The following is a 15,738-nucleotide window of genomic DNA, read 5'->3' as shown; positions in this document are numbered from 1 at the left end:
TGTAAAGGGAGGAACCAAAGCATCGAAAAAATAAGACTTCTTTGGCATATTTATTCCCCTTGAGATAATAGTAATTATAATAATACTGGTAATATTTTTAATAATAATTTTACTGAAAAATATATTTAGCCCTTTCTTGCGTAGAAAGTAACAATGAGGAAGATATATCATTGATCAAAAAATTATAGCTAAGGGAACCGAACACATAGAAAAATTTCCCTTGCTCTTATCAACTATGATCTTACAGTACCTATTGCTTATCTAAATCTAGTCACTTCATTGGATAGCAGATACTGGTGAAACATGGAGAAAAGACAGTCAATCATTAAAGAGAGAATAAATGCAATGAATAAACCCTCAATGAGCAAAACAAAACAGAAATAATTTTCAACCATCAAACACACATACATGCACACACAGACAAACAGGATTTAGATTGAACTCAAGTTCCACATCAGTACTTCTTATATATCATCCATTTAACATAATATAGCATAGTGAAACACCTGCAGAAGGTAAAAATATGCAGGAAATGTAGTGAAAAGAAATAAACATTTCTTAAGAAATAAAACAATTGAGAAACAGGTAATATATGAAATTGTTATTACTTTCTAGTAGAAATTGCAGTGACTGGTCATCAAATAAATGTGGGGGGAGTTAATGAACCACAAATGCAAAAACAGACGTCAGAAAATAGAATAAGTCAAAGTAACAGAACACAGATGTGTCATATAGAAAGAACACAAGTTTGGAGACAAAAAAATATGATTTTGAGTTGCTATATCACTGCATATTTACTGTATAAGCTTGGGGAATTCACATCCCCTCTTTGAATATTTCCATATCTATAATATAAAATGTAAAAAGTATGTTTTATCTATCTAGAGATACACCGAGGTATGGAGGAAGAGGGTATGGCAACCCACTCCAGTATTCTTCCCTGGAGAACCCCATGAACAGAGGAGCCTTGCAGGCTACTATCCATAGAGTTGCAAAGAGTTGGACATGACTGAAGCGACCTAGCCTGCCTATGGAGTTAAACCCAAGTCCCATAGCAATATTACAGCCAAGACAGGGCCTAGGTTGGTCTTCCTCCAAAGTCTGTGCTTTCTATTACTGTAAACAACAATGACTAAAGCAGCAGGAAGAAAAAGTTTACATGAAAAATGTGCAGATATAAGTGGACATCATTGATCACTTGGCCACCAGCCAAGGTGTCCAGGTATTAATTTGTTAGTTCACTCACTAAACATTTATTAAACTTTTATTAAGCATCACTCACTAAATATTTATTACCATAAACCAAACATTGGGTCAGACAGCAGAAGGGGAATCCGATGATTTCAAACTACTGAAAGAAAAGGATTCATGATCAGTAAAAGAGTAAAAGACTAAAATAGTAGTCACAGAAATGACACATGAAAGACTGATATTAGAAGAGACAACATTGGCAATGAAGACTTCAATAGGGTGAGAAGGACTGTGATAACTATAATGGAAGTTTTTAATTCCTTTAAAGGCATCTTGGGAAGTAATTGAGATTATGGGTTACTGGGCTTCAAAAGTACATGAACTGTGAACTTCCAGATGTTCAAGCTGGACTTAGAAAAGGCAGAGGAACCAGAGATCAAATTCCAAACATCCATTGGATCATAGAGAAAGCAAGAGAATTCCAGAAAAACATATATTTCCATTTCATTGAGTATGCTAAAGTATTTGTGTGGATCATAACTAACTGTAAAATATTCTTAAAGAGATGGGAATACCAGACCACCTTCCCTGCTTCCCGAGAAATTTGTGTACAGGTCAAGAAGCAACAGTGAGAAGTGGATGTGGAACAACGGACTGGTTCCAAATTAGGAAAGGAGTATACCAAAGCTACATACTGTCACCTTGCTTATTTAACTTATATGCAGAGTACATCATGCAAAATGCCGGGCTGGATGAAGTTCAAGTGAGAAACAAGATTGCCAGGAGAAATATCAACAACCTCAGATATGCAGATGACACCACCTCTGTGGCAGAAAGCCTCTTGATGAAAGTGAAAGAACCTCTTGAAGAAAGTGAAAGAGGAGAGTGAAAAAGTTGGCTTAAAATTCAACATTCATAAAACTAACATCATGGCATCGGTTCCATCACTTCATGGCAAATAGATGGGGAAACAATGGAAAGAGTGAGAGACTATTTTCTTGGGCTCCAAAATCACTGCAGATGGTGACTGCATCCATGAAATTAAAAGATGCTTGCTCCTTTAAAGAAAGTCTATAAAAAACCTAGACCGCACATTGAAAAGCAGAGACATCACTTTGCTGACAAAGGTCTGTATAGTCAAAGCTGTGGTTTTTCCAGTAGTCGTATATGGATATGAGAGTTGGACAATAAAGAAAGCTGAGAGCTGAAGAATTGATGCTTTTGAACTGTAGTGTTGGAGAAGACTTTTGAGAGACCCCTTGGACTGCAAGAATATCAAATCAATCAATCCTAAAGGAAATAAGTCCTGAATATTCATTGGAAGGACTGATGCTGAAGCTGAAACTCCAATACTTTGGCCACCTGATGGGAAGATCTGACTCATTGGAAAAGACCCTAATGCTGGGAAAGATCAAAGGCAGGAGGAGAAGAGAGCAACAGGATGAGATGGCTTGATTCCATCACTGAGTCAATGTACCTGAGTCTTGAGCAAGTTCTGGAAGTTGGTGATAGACAGGGAAGTCTGGCATGCTGCAGCCCATGGGGTTGCAAACAGTCAGACGTGATTGAGGAACTGAACTGAATTGAAACTGGGAGCTGTCTCCTTTTAATTCTTAAGGTACATTTATCAAGCAAGCATTTTTTGTGCTTATAATAAAACACTGAAATATCAAGAAAATCATAGTGTTTAAATTGTCTAGTTTTGATTATTTTATGAAAAATAGCAATGAATAAGCAAAAAAAAAAAAAGACTCTAGATATCAAAACAACTATCTTGTGAAGAGAGCACATTTTGCTAAAATAAAAAACAAGCATAAATAAACCTTTATCAGTACAGACCTTCAGAAAATCATAATTACAAATACTATTAAGGAGAATGTGTTTTGGATAAATTACATTCCAAATAGAGGATTCATCTAGTGATTTATAAGAATTTATTCATGTCTTTCAAACCTAAATTTTTTGATGTTATTACCACTAATGTTTTTGCAATCCAAGAGCTTATAGTTGGACATTATATTGCTGCTACATATGTTGCAACTAGACCTTGCATGATATCTACACTCTTCCTGTTAATTTGTAATATCACATTATTCTTTAAATATTTTACATATGAAAGCTCATATATCCCATTCCACCTTATTATTCTCTATAAACTTGTTACTGTTTTCATTCTTCCTACCATTTTTTTTTGTATGCAAAACTAATATTTTCAATGGATTGAGGAAATTTCCATGCAACTAAACTTTATATGGAGGGAAAATCACATGTGGAATTACTTGACTTTAACCAGTTAGGTTAGCTGTAAGTCCCCTTTTAATTATTGTCCTAATCCTGTCAATTCTAAGTAGGATCTGGTTTTTAATATTATACTACTTCTTGACTTTTAACTCTTGTTCCAGGATTCATTTTTTTTTTATTAACCTTTATGTCAACATTTGATACTTTCCTCTCTGCATTTTAAGTAGATTTTTTTTCAGAAGTGGCACAAAAATGTCAACACATTTCCCTTTACACATCACAGCTGCCATCTCCCTATTTCACATTAAAAAGTATTTTTTCTATGGCCAACTCAAAACCATGGCATAATCAGGATGCTCCAATGATTAAAATATTCTAGAAACAAAATCTACAGTATATCCCTGATATTCTTTCTCTAATATTACTTCATTGAGAAAAAAGTGATTTCAAGTCACTTTATTTTCCAACTTAAAGGCATTTATTAATAGTTTCTCCCTCGCATCTTCTCATTTTACTATTTTTCTAGTCATTTGTCCTTTGGACATAACCTGATATGGCAAAAATATCTGCAACTGGTAAAGGATATTTTGCTTTTGAAATAATCTTCATGTTTTCCTATATATTGATTTACCTTCCTGTAAAATAGATAATAATATGTGACTAACTCGCATGGCTAGCAGGCTTCTTTGACTTTACTAAGGTCTTTGAGGCACTTGAATGCAAAAAGAAATTGAAATCCAGGACATTATTACTGTTGTTATGTAGAAAAATGATATTAAAATACAACTGTATCTTTATACTTCCCCTGGGCCATTGTCCTTTATGTTTTCACTTTATTCACTTTTCTCTGTGTTAGACTGCCATGAATATAAATTTCATAGGAGATCAAAGGCTACTAAGCATAATGCGTGTGCTTGAAACACCCCCTGTAAGGCAAGAATTAGTTAAGCTTTTTGGTCTCCTCCTCCTAAATCTATATAAAGGTCTATGCCTTTGGTAAGTATATTTTATTTTCACGGGACTATGATTTAGTCGGTGTATGTATAACTACATGGAGATACTGAATGTGTTGGAAAGATAAAATATGTTAGCTTAAAATCTAATTTTTCACATGAATTACTTGCCTTAGTAGAGAGGATGGTGCTTTCTTAAATCATGCATGACAGAATTTTATTTTCTCTTTTCAGTCATTTACAATAAATGTTTTGTCTTGTAATGGTTTTAATGTTAGTCTAAGTGTAAAATTCAATTTAAAAAAATACATCTGAGAGAGGAAAATTTATAGATGTGCATATTTTTAGGTTACTTTTTGACCCACATTTTCCAGAGATAATATATGACATTTATATTCCCCTGGTTTCCTTTCAGAGCAATGGGTCATGATTATTCGGAACAAAGTGATACAGCTTGGTGTAAAATCAGTTGCCATGTTGCTTGGATAAGGACAGCAATCTCTAGACTCCTGAGACTTTCCAACAAGGTTAAAATGTGCTTACAGATGTCAAAAGCATGTATACAAATTAGGGAAGAAAGAGAGTGAAAAAATATGCAAAGAGCTTTATGTAGTGATAGACACTAAAATTTAACATCAGCAACTGTTTTGAGGGCTCCAACTATATAACTTTCAGAGGAAACAAAATTATGTTAAACATTATAAATTAACACAAAGGCTTGAAGTTTGTAACTGATTTCCGTTTGTGTTTGACATTCAATAATTTGAGGTCAGAAAGAAGTGCTTATGCTTTCAGGAAAAAAATATAATTGCTATAAATTTATTATTTATTTTTTCTCTTAAGTATTTTTGACATAATTTCAAGTTCATTAAATAATTATAAGAATCATACAAAGAATTCCATTAATTCACTTCCCCAAATGTTAACATCTTAATATACTTGAAAATAAGTTTCAGGTATATTGTTCCTTTACCAATAAACTGGAAAATTCTGGAAGAGATGGAAATACCAGATCACCTGACCTGTCTCTTGAGAAATCTGTATGCAGGTCATGAAGTAACAGTTAGAACTGGACACAGAACAACAGACTGGTTCCAAATCAGGAAAGGAGTACATCAAGGCTGTATATTGTCACCCTGCTTATTTAACTTATATGCAGAGTACATCATGAGAAACGCTGGGCTGGAGGAAGCACAAGCTGGAATCAAGATTGCCAGGAGAAATATCTATAACCTCAGATATGCAGATGACACCACCCTTATGGCAGAAAGTGAAGAAGAACTAAAGAGCTTCTTGTTGAAAGTGAAAGAGGAGAGTGAAAAAGTTGGCTTAAAGCTCAACATTCAGAAAACTAAGATCATGGCATCCGGTCCCATCACTTCATGGCAAATAGATGGGGAAACAGTGGAAATAGTGGCTGACTTTATTTTGGGGGGCTCCAAAATCACTGCAGCCATGAAATTAAAAGACACATACTCCTTGGAAGGAAAGTAATGACCAACTTAGACAGAATATTAAAAAGCAGAGACACTACTTTTCCAACAAAGGTCTGTCTAGTTAAGGCTATGGTTTTTCCAGTAGTCATGTATGGATGTGAGAGTTGGACTATAAAGAAACCTGAGCACCGAAGAATTGATGCTTTTGAAGTGTGGTGTTGGAGAAGACTCTTGAGAGTCCCTTGGACTGCAAGGAGATCCAACCAGTCCATCCTAAAGGAGATCAGTCCTGAGAGTTCATTGGAAGGACAGATGTTGAAGGTGAAACTCCAATACTTTGGCCACCTGATGCAAAGAGCTGACTCATTTGAAAAGACCCTGATGCTGGGAAAGATTGAGAGCAGGAGAAGAAGGGGACTACAGAGGATGAGATGGTTGGATGGCATCACCAACTTAATGGACATGAGTTTGGGTAAAATCCAGGAGTTGGTGATGGACAGGGAGGCCTGGCGTGCCGTGGTCCATGGGGTCGCAAAAGTTGGACATGACTTAGCAACTGAACTGAACTGAACCTCTAAATGCTTTAGTGTATTTCCTAAGAACCTGGGATAATAATAAGACAAATCTCTTTTCTGTTATCAGAGTAAAAGCAACAATTTCAGGAGTTAACTTCAATATGCTTCCCACGTGGCTCAGTGGTAACAATCTGCCGTTGCAGAAGACATGGGTTCAATCTCTAGGTTGGGAAGATTCCCTGGAGAAGGAAATGGCAACCCATACCAGTATTCTTGCCAGGGAAATCCCCTGGACAACCTGGCAGGCTACAGTCCATGAGGTCAAAAAAGAGTCTGACATGACTTAGCAACCAAACAACCACCTCAATATGTTACTGTTATATAACAGACATATGTTATTAACATTTCATCAATTGTCCCAATAATGTCCTTTAGAGCAAAATACAATGCAGGATTATGTATTGCCATCAATTGTCATGTCTCTTTAGTCTTTTAATCTGGATTAGTTCCTCAGTTTTTAATTGTTTCATGCATTGATATTTTTAAAGCTAATAATCCATACGTTTTGTACAGCATCTCTCAATTTGGGTTTGTTTTATATTTTAACACTATTAGATTCAAAGCATACAGTTTTGTCAGGAATACTTGTAAATATTACTTTGATTTTCTCTCAGGAGGCTATGGAATTTTTTTGTTCCTTTTCTGATGATGTTACAACTGATCACTGGGGTAAGATGATGCAAGGTTTCTCCTGATATAAAGTTAAATGTAGCCAGGCTTCCCAGATGGCACAGTAGTAAAGAATTTGCCTGCCAAAGGAGATGAAAGAGACTCTGATTCAATCCCTGGATTGGGAAGATCCTCTGGAAAAGTAAAGGGCAACCCGCTCCAGTATTCTTGTCTAGAAAATTCTATGGACAAAGGAGCCTGGAGAGCTACAGTCCATTGGGGCAACTGAACAACTGAGCACGCACACACACAGAGTTAAATGTAAACATTTGTACATTGACTGTTTGTATATAAGATTTGCCAACTTTTTGTTATCACTTTCAGTAAAGTCTTACCTGTTTTTTCCCAAAGTGCATGTAAAGGTAAGGTACATAAAATATATTTTTAAGAATAATAATGTGAAATAAACAAAAGAAAGAAACAAACAAAAAAAGAGAGACAAAAGGAAGAAGGAAAGGGAGAGAGGAAAGAAGGAAGAAAAACAAAATGGCTTTGCCTCAGGCAGATCTGTGCTTAGAATGTTGCTTTACTATTTATTCTGAGTTTTGTTTTGTCTTCTGAAATATATGGATATGATTTTTTACCTTCCTTGGTTGTTTTAGATTAAAAATAAAATATATATTGGCACAAGAAGAACAAGTACTCATTGTAAGTTAGCTATCAAACATATTGTAAGCTCTGATCAATTACCTAAAATAGTTAGGAGTTAGGGTGAATTTTAGAATCCAGAGAAGACAAAGTAACCTGCAAATATAATATCTGATAAAGCTCATAGTGGGCCCTTCCCTGATGACTCTGATTGCAAAGAATCTGGTTCAATCCCTGGGTTGAGAAGATCCCCTGGAGAAAGGAATGTCTGCCCACTCCAGTATTCTTGCCTAGAGAATTCCATGGACAGTGGAACCTCGCAGGCTACAATCTATGAGTTGGATACGACTGAGCAACTAACACACAAAGCACATATTAGTTGTAGAATCCTTGGTCCCTATCATTCAAGCTGAAAATGAATATATGCTGAGCAAAGTCCTCTGCCCATTATTTTTTTTTAAGTCTTCTGCTGTATCTGACTTGTTGAAATACACCAAAATATGCAAATCATCCTATACTTTATGTTATTACATTGTCAAATTCTCATGATAATTATCTTTTAGCCATTAATAACAATATCTTCTCTTACTTTAATTTTTACCTTGGTACTTCAGAAAAAAAAGAGATGGTACACAACTCTGAGAGTATTATTCTCATCTATGATAAAAACACTGAAAATATAAATATTATTTGAAAAGTAATATAATAGCAGATCATTGTAATAATGTTAAAAAACATGCAGTTGAGCTCTATTTTAGATCTCAAATAAAAAATATATAGAAACAATATATAAAAAAATATATAAAAACAATGTGCATTGTTGGATGCATTCTGTTCTCAAGAAATCATTTTTATTATCTCAAATAAATTAACAAATGTATTATACTTCTTCAGTATTTGGATAATCCAATATTTTTATTTCATTGCATTTAATTTGTATGGGAGAATACATTTTGTTTAAGAGTAAATGTTTTATTTAGAAAATTGAACATATGATTATTGTAGTAGTGTTTAATCTAGAATTCCTCTGAAACAAATGACAACTTTCAGTTGAACTGTATGTAGCAGAAAAATTTATTGTAAAATTTATCAAAATGATAGACTTTCACATACATTTTTCAATGCTTCCTTGAGGATATTTTATAGCGTGTATTGTTGGTAGCTTTCTAAGCATCCTCCATCCTCTTTCTTCCTTGTTACCAAAAAATTTATTTTATATGCCAGGTTGCTATATCTTTCAAGACAACTTTCTGGCCTCAGGAAGTAAGTTTTATCAATCTAAACTACAACAGATATATTAGGAATAGGAGTATGCCATAAGTGTGAGGATATGGTGTATTTCTCAAAAGCGGGTCAGGAGAAGGTATCTGATAAGGCCTTTTAGAAAACAGATGGAAGGGATAATGTTTGATTATGACCCTACCTCCAAAGTTGATATTTTTGTGATGACGAGAGAAAACTAGATCATAAAATTTACTCATTAAGTATAATAGAAGAAAAGAATAGAGAAAAAAGAAAATAAAAAATATCCAAGTACTTGATAATATTTTAAAACTTCAATTAATCAATACTGGAATTGCCGGTTTTTTCTTATATTTAAGAAGTAATGTAGAACAGTCTTTTGGACTCTGTGGGAGAGGGCGAGGGTGGGATGATTTGGGAGAATGGCATTGAAACATGTATAATAACATATGTGAAACAAATCGCCAGTCCAGGCTTGATGCATGATACAGGATGCTTGGGGCTGATGCACTGGGGTGACCCAGAGGGATGGTATGGGGAGGGAGATGGGAGGGGGGTTCAGGATGGGGAACATGTGTACACCCATGCGGATTCATGTTGATGTATGGCAAAACCAATATAATATTATAAAGTAATTAGCCTCCAATTAAAATAAATTAATTTATATTAAAAAAAGAAGTAATGTAGCTTTATTAAGCCACTTCTGGTTTGTTTTTATGTTAACTGCAGCCCCAACAATCTTATTTGTGGTGCATTGATAGGAAAGTAAAGAGATAAATAACATTGTTCATTCATTAAATAATATTGTGAGCATTTAATCTAATTCCAAATCATTGTGCTGGGTTATAAAAATACCTTTAGATTAAGACATGCTTCTAGCCATTAGTTGATTTTCATAATAATCAAAAATATTTAAAGTAAAAAATGAGTATTCATTAAAAATTAAAACATGCACATACACTTCAGTGAATAAATAGAACATTAACTGTACTTTATCTTAACTAGTTCTCTGAATGTGCTTAGTCACTCAGTCTGTTTGTTTGTGACACCATGGACTGTAGCCCACTAGTCTCCTCTCTCCGTGGGGATTCTCTAAGCAAGAATTCTGGAGTGGTTGCCATATCCCCTCTCCAGGGGATCTTCCAAACTCAGGGATCGAACCCAGGTCTCCCACACTGCAGGCAGAGTCCTTGTTGTCTGAGCTACCAGTGAACTAGTTCCAAGAGGAGTCCAATGAGATAATCCTGCAAAAGTCCAGGCAGATCTTGGCACATGGTAAGCCCTGATGACTTAATGAATAGTAGTAATAGTTAAGTGTAAATATTACTAGAAAAAGGCTTTGTGATATAATTACATATTCTGAATTGTAATAAAAAGTCTTTTTTAAAAATATGAGGATAAGTTGTCTAAACTGTAAACAATTGTTTAACTTTTATTTTAAATCAAATGCTTTTGAAAGAAAAAAAAAATCATCACCTGAAACTGCACTTAAAAATATCCAACTATTTAACACTTAAACACTAATAAAAAGTGAAGAACTTTTTAAATTAGGGTGGTGTTATTGTGCTACTATATGAAGTTCCAAGAATCTGAAAATTATAGAACTCTATAAGGAGATCAGCCCTGGGTGTTCTTTGGAAGGAATGATGCTAAAGCTGAAACTCCAGTACTTTGGCCCCCTCATGAGAAGAGTTGACTCATTGGAAAAGACTCTGATGCTGGAAGGGATTGTGGGCAGGAAGAAAAGGGGACGACAGAGGATGAGATGGCTGGATGCCATCACCAACTCGATGGACGTGAGTTTGAGTGACCTCGGGAGATGGTGATGGACAAGGAGGCCTGACGTGCTGTGATGCATTTACAAAAGAATCCATGCGTTTGTGGTTACTCCCAGGGAGCCCTGCTTTGTATAAGCAATATATTAACTTTCTTCAAAACGTTTTTCCAAAATCTTGCTTAAGCAAGTGAAATTAAGCCATTCTCTGATGCTAGCAAAGAAGAAAGTAGTGTCATGAAAATGGTAATATCAATGAATTTTAATAAAATGTTAATAAATCACTAGCCCATGGGTAGAAAGGTTATCCTAACACATATTCTTAAATCCTTCATCAGAACAGCCCAAACATCTGAATTTCCATTTCTGTTTACATTTCCCTCCATCATAATTGCTAGTTTGTCACTATTTTTTGCTTGCTTGGAGGCATTATTCTAAATGAATACATTCTGCGTGTAGAGAAGAATCTTCACTCATCAAGACTGTCAATTTTGCCACTTTTCCTTATAGTTATTCTTGTTAGTTACTCTCCTTCTGCTTTTACTTACTTAAGACATGTCACTCATTCAGCAGATGCACTGACAGATAGTTGACTGACATGTAAATTTATTCACAGAAAAGAACATTTTTGTTCTGACGTTTTATTTTTATCTCTGTGTGCCATCTTTATTTGACAGATTATAAAGCCATATTCATATTAAGAAGCATCTTTAAATAAAGAGCAATTTGCCATATCAATATTGTCTTCCCACTTCTTTTATTTCCATGGCCTTAGAAGGCTTACTGAAAATAACACTTCTCACATGCAGAGATGGTAATCCAAGTAATGGTGACTAGCCACTCTTCCTGTCTTTTTAAAATTCATTTCTGGTTTATTCAGTGTACACAGGGAAAAATGTATCATCTTTCTATACATGGAGACAAGTGGACTGGCATATACTCTGCTTGTCCTTTTCTGAAATGCTTGAAGAGATTGTAACTTATGGGCAGTAGGAAAAAAAAAATAATAGTCAATTCCAATAACCTAGGAACAGGAATCAAGAAGAAAATCTGTCTTACATTTTAAGAAAGACCCTATACAGAAATGACAAATTCTCCTTTGCATGTCAGTGAAATGAGAAAAGGGGGGGGGGTCCATAAAATTAAAATATATTTATTTCCTTTAACAGCTTAGGCATTGAAATCTAATAGCTCTTTGGTGAATTGGAGTCTAAATACACATATTTTTAATATTAAAACAACATATATTTAGTATAATCTTTTTTAAGGAAAAGAAATTAATAGTCATCTTAGGTGTTAGAAATGAGCCATTAGTCATGCTTACAGAGCACACATGCCAAGTCAAAGCCACCCACACACAGCACTCATGGACAGCCTAGCAGTTTTAGACATAAATGAAGTAGATGCTATGTCTGTCAGATGCTGTACATGACACTTTGTCCCATTAAACTTGTTCTTTCCATGACTATGATTGCTCAAGTGGTTCTTAAAAGCTAGATGGTCTCCATTTGAAAGGTCACTTGATTGTTTCTAAATAACTTAGGGGATATTCATGTCAATATAATAATGGGGGTGAATAAATGGAAATGCTCCTTTTCTGCAGTAGGCTATTAGTATTTGTTAGGTATGTCACAGAGTTTACCGCTTATGAAAACTTTCTCAGATATTCACTATTGCAGTATATTTATTTGATACTGTTGTAAGTCTGGAAGTGATATACTAGAACCAAGAGTTGTTCAAAATTTCAAAGAAATACTTCACATCACAATGTGGATTTGGGAAAGAGGAGTCCACAAGAAAAATATGTGAGAACAATTAATATGGATAAATGTAAGAGTTTGAAAATGAATAAAAAGAGACTAATGGAAATTTTTTTTTAAATAAATTGTATGAAGTTTAAAATTCGTTGCTTTGCTTAACAGTAGATCCTGAGTGTCTAATGCAGATGTTGCAAGCAGGTAGTGAATACTTAATGATTGCTCAGTGAATGAATGAATACCCAAGTTCTACAGTTTGAAAAGACCCATATGAGCCACTACTTTAGCTAAATTCCTAATATTTTCATCTTTTCAGTTTTCAACTGTGAATTGTTTTTAAACCTAAGTTTAAAAAACATTTGTTTATTACTTTCAATTGGGTGTTTCAGTAACAAGAAGATATGTACTCTTTTCAAAAGAGTTCTGTTATCTCTGATGTGTATTAGTCGTTCAGTCATGCCTGACTCTTCACAACCCCATGGATTGTAGCCCACCATACTTCTCTGTCCATGGAATTATCCAGGCAAGAATACTGGAGTGGGGTGCCATGCCCTCCTCCAGGGGATCGTCCCAACCCAGGGAAGATCAATCCAGGGATCAATCCTGGGTCCTCTAGATTGCAGGCAAATTCTTTATCGTCTGAGCTACCAGAGGCTGTTATCTCTAGTACTTTAAAAATGAAGTTAAAAATCACTGCTCCAATAACTACTCACCCACATTTAATGTACCTAGTTTACCTATTTTTCAGAATTCTTAAAAATAAAGAATCAAGCACACTTGACTATATATTGACATGCACTAATACAAGGCAAGAAAAACTTGCTATTAATGACACACAAACTTAGTTTTTCAGCTCTGAAATGGTAAAATAATTTGCACCTCAGTTTTTAATTGAATTTTTTTTTCTATTATGGGGGGGCACTATTATGAGCTGACACCTGTTGGAAGAAGCTTGCTTGACCGTTTCAGCTCTTTCTTCTATTGTATTCATAGCCACTTGCCAGATATGCTCATTGGGCAACTGATTTCCTGGGCTTGGCTGTAAATGCTTCATGTTGTACTTAGATATGAATTTTTCATACATAATACTGAGGAAGTCATTACTTTGGCATTAAAAATATGAATCCAAAACCTCACTGCTTCATAACAAACCAAGATGACTGAAGAATCATAATTTCTCAGAAAAGTTGACTTGAACAAAATAAATGTACCTTAGGGCACTTATGCATTCCCAGTTCTCTGGTATTTATGCCTTTCTGTCCCAAATGCCTGGGATAAATCCATCTCATTTGTGGCTATTTCCATAGATAAGAACCCTAGGTAGAGCCTAATTTCCTTTCATCAACGTGGTTTTAATACTATTTGTTCAACATCTCTTTAGTATTGACAGTTCTGTTTAATATTTCTATAACAGTTCTTCCACAGGAAGCTATTTTTTTAATAACTTGAGAAATATTTCGAAAATTAAATGGTTCACGGAGAAAGAAAGCATTGTCTTATAAAGAAGTTGAATGATTTATGTGGGTTAATGAGACATTTTAACTTTTATTATAGAATATTTATTCATTGTAGAAAATGAGAATAATGAAGAAGTAGTAAGGAAAAAATTTGGGGCCTTCACCATATTTGCTCTAGTTTTATTCTATGTGTAGACTTTTTAAAAATATACATCCGTAAATATGTAAGTGGATATATCTCACAGGCAATGTATTATCATTTTTCCATGTTATTGTACATTTCCATTAGTTTCTATTTAAAAATTTTTATAATTGCTATGCATGCTACAAACCTTTTTCTAGCCTTATTCAATGTCCAGCAACTTGTCCATCTTTTATAATAAAAACTATGATTTATAATTTTATTTTATGACTTAAAATTTTACCATTTTTATTCCTGGAAATTCCACTCTCTTCAATTTTTCTTATTTTTGTGATAATTTAAAAATGCACATGAAATGTATTTAACTAGATGGGTCAATAAAAATTCTAGGTGAGTTAATATATGTAATATGCTTTTTTATTTTTTGTTACAGTAGGTTATATAGTCTATTGTTCTTTTGAATATAATGTTTAACATAGTATATTATCACTGGTAACATAATGTATGTAAAATTATTTGTTTTGTGTTTATTATTTTTGAATTTATCTTATTAATCAGATTCATATTTCATTTGATTATTATAGATTTTTTGGACATAAACTCACATAATGTGCAAATACTATTAAACTTCCTCTTTTATATATATATATATAGTATTTATCACTATTCAAAAGACTAGCTTTTACTGCCTAAATGTAAGTGAAAGTCACTCAGTTGTGTCTGACTCTTTGTGAGTCAGTACATGTCTGTACAGTCCATGGAATTCTCCAGGCCAGAATAATGGAGTGGGAACACCTTTCTCCAGGGGATCTTCCCAACCCAGGGATCAAACTCAGGTCTCCCGCATTGCGGGCCATTTCTCTACCAGCTGAGCCACAAGCGAAGCCCTTTACTGCCTAAGTTCACACTTAATAGCCACCTTCTGTACCTGTTTATTTTGTGAATTAGGAAGCTGAATTGCTTCTCTGTGCCTGGAATGTGAGTATTCCACCTCTCAAAACTGAGAAGTGCAGTGTAATTTATGTGCAAAGGAACCCATCTTTATAGATAAGCCTGCAAAATGAAACACAAGTGAAAGCATTTATTCATAAGATTGGTAGGCTCCCCCTACACATAGAGAACAAGCATCATTTTGCCAGCCCAGTCAGTATGCCTTTATCCTTTTCTTGCTATCTGTAGCACAATATTCCTTCAGAAGTAGTTATAAACATGCTCCGTCACACACAGTTCTATCAAGAATGCCAATAAAGGCACTCATCCCACTCTGGCAAAATGATGGGCAAAGAACACAGGCAAGAACAATCAGTGTCTCTTGACCCTGAGGATCAGGATCTTCCAGCTATATAAGGCTGGTAAATGATGGGTTTGTTTAAGTAATCAGAAGTTCCCAGAAACATTTCCTGCTAACTATAGTCCCTTTCCTGACCATTGAAGTTCATAAGATGTTTTTTAATCCTCTAAGCCATTTTCTACTTTTGAAAAATTTCTTTTTCTTTTCTCTTTTTTAAAATTTTTATACAAAACTAAGCCAGACATGGTATCAGGTGCTTAAACAAGGAGGACCCTGAAATAATTTTTAAGAAAAATTTTAGAAAAATATGTAATAACTGTAATCATTCAAGGTGAACTCCATATTTCCTACACTAATAATTTGAGACATATTTTGAAAAGAATTCAAGAACAAAATATTGATGACTAAATAACAAGATTCTA

The sequence above is a fragment of the Bos javanicus genome, chromosome 1 (assembly GCF_032452875.1).
Source record: "Bos javanicus breed banteng chromosome 1, ARS-OSU_banteng_1.0, whole genome shotgun sequence".
In the NCBI taxonomy this organism is placed as follows: domain Eukaryota; kingdom Metazoa; phylum Chordata; class Mammalia; order Artiodactyla; family Bovidae; genus Bos; species Bos javanicus.
This window is presented reverse-complemented; position numbering follows the sequence as displayed.